Source organism: Antrostomus carolinensis, unplaced genomic scaffold (genome assembly GCF_000700745.2).
Source record: "Antrostomus carolinensis isolate BGI_N321 unplaced genomic scaffold, ASM70074v2 scaffold31206, whole genome shotgun sequence".
Taxonomy (NCBI): domain Eukaryota; kingdom Metazoa; phylum Chordata; class Aves; order Caprimulgiformes; family Caprimulgidae; genus Antrostomus; species Antrostomus carolinensis.
In genome coordinates, this window is record NW_010321650.1 from 1 (window position 1) to 1,795 (window position 1,795).

At 44.7% G+C, this 1,795-nt stretch overlaps 3 non-coding genes across 3 annotated transcripts; all 3 read right to left on the minus strand.

Moving 5' to 3' along the window:
- Positions 1 to 290: 290 nt before the first annotated feature.
- On the minus strand, positions 291 to 363 carry TRNAV-AAC (transfer RNA valine (anticodon AAC)). The gene has a single exon. It is a non-coding gene; the product is annotated as a tRNA-Val (tRNA).
- A 476-nt stretch (positions 364 to 839) lies between these two features.
- On the minus strand, positions 840 to 912 carry TRNAV-AAC (transfer RNA valine (anticodon AAC)). The gene has a single exon. It is a non-coding gene; the product is annotated as a tRNA-Val (tRNA).
- A 477-nt stretch (positions 913 to 1,389) lies between these two features.
- On the minus strand, positions 1,390 to 1,462 carry TRNAV-AAC (transfer RNA valine (anticodon AAC)). The gene has a single exon. It is a non-coding gene; the product is annotated as a tRNA-Val (tRNA).
- Positions 1,463 to 1,795: the final 333 nt, after the last annotated feature.

Here is a 1,795-nt window from a genome sequence, read left to right on the forward strand (position 1 = left end):
AAACACCCACACAAGACACCAGCTCTTCAGCACCTCTTCTCAACGCTCAGTGCAATGAGGACAAACCAACCCAACCCAACCCAACACCTTCTACTGATCTTTACAGCACAAAACTCACCAGAAACACACTTTCCCCATAAATAACCCAAAAAAGAGTCTCCAGACGTCGCTTTGCAAAGGTCATGGACAAAGTTTCTTCTCCAGTTGGACAGAGGATGTTCCTGTGTCACACAGAAAGACCCAGCTCCTTCAAAATCCATGAAATAAGGAGGAGAACCCTAAAAATGGAGTGTTTCTGCCTGGTTTCGAACCAGGGACCTTTCGCGTGTTAGGCGAACGTGATGACCACTACACTACAGAAACCTGGATGAGGTCCTCCTGGTGGCCCTATTCTGCCACATTCACAAGGTACCTTCTCTCACTTCATTTTCCTCATCCCTATTCACGCTCCTCACATCAATTTGACCTTTTTTCTTCTTCTCACTCTTCTTCTTGGTTTTTCACCCATCACTTCACAACAACACCAACAATCACACCTCCACCCTTCACAAACACCCACACAAGACACCAGCTCTTCAGCGCCTCTTCTCAACGCTCAGTGCAATGAGGACAAACCAACCCAACCCAACCCAACACCTTCTACTGATCTTTACAGCACAAAACTCACCAGAAACACACTTTCCCCATAAATAACCCAAAAAAGAGTCTCCAGACGTCGCTTTGCAAAGGTCATGGACAAAGTTTCTTCTCCAGTTGGACAGAGGATGTTCCTGTGTCACACAGAAAGACCCAGCTCCTTCAAAATCCATGAAATAAGGAGGAGAACCCTAAAAATGGAGTGTTTCTGCCTGGTTTCGAACCAGGGACCTTTCGCGTGTTAGGCGAATGTGATAACCACTACACTACAGAAACCTGGGCATGGTGCTCCTGGTGGCCCTATTCTGACACATTCACAAGGAACATTCTTTCTCTTCATTTTCCTCATCCCTACCCGTGCTCCTCATGCCCTTTTTTGTCTTCTTCTCATTCTTCTTCTTCTCCTTTTTTGACCCATCACTTCACAACAACACCAACAATCACACCTCCACCCTTCACAAACACCCACACAAGACACCAGCTCTTCAGCGTTCTTCTCAACGCTCAACGCAATGGGGACAACCCAACACAACACAACCCAACCCAACACCTTCTACTGATCCTTACAGGACAAAACTCACCAGAAACACACTTTCCCCATAAATAACCCAAAAAAGAGTCTCCAGACGTCGCTTTGCAAAGGTCATGGACAAAGTTTCTTCTCCAGTTGGACAGAGGATGTTCCTGTGTCACACAGAAAGACCCAGCTCCTTCAAAATCCATGAAATAAGGAGGAGAACCCTAAAAATGGAATGTTTCTGCCTGGTTTCGAACCAGGGACCTTTCGCGTGTTAGGCGAATGTGATAACCACTACACTACAGAAACGAGGTGAACTTCATCTTTTCCACCATATCTGGAATAAGTTGAACCTCATTTCCCTTGGGGTGCACTCAACCACCCTAAAACTCATTGAGAAACACAGTTCTGTCCCATATTATTCCTCCCAGACCCCAAAACTCCTTGATTTCAACCCATTTTCTCCACGCCATGGCTTTTTCAGCTTGTAGAGAGTCACCTCAAAGCGTCTACAAGGGGTTTGGAAGCTCGGTGGCACATTTGTCTCAGGTGTAAAAGGTTTTTGGCTCAAAATTGGGGCAGATTTTATTTTTATTTAAATGGTTTTTTATTTATATATTAAAAAAATTTATTTAAAAAATT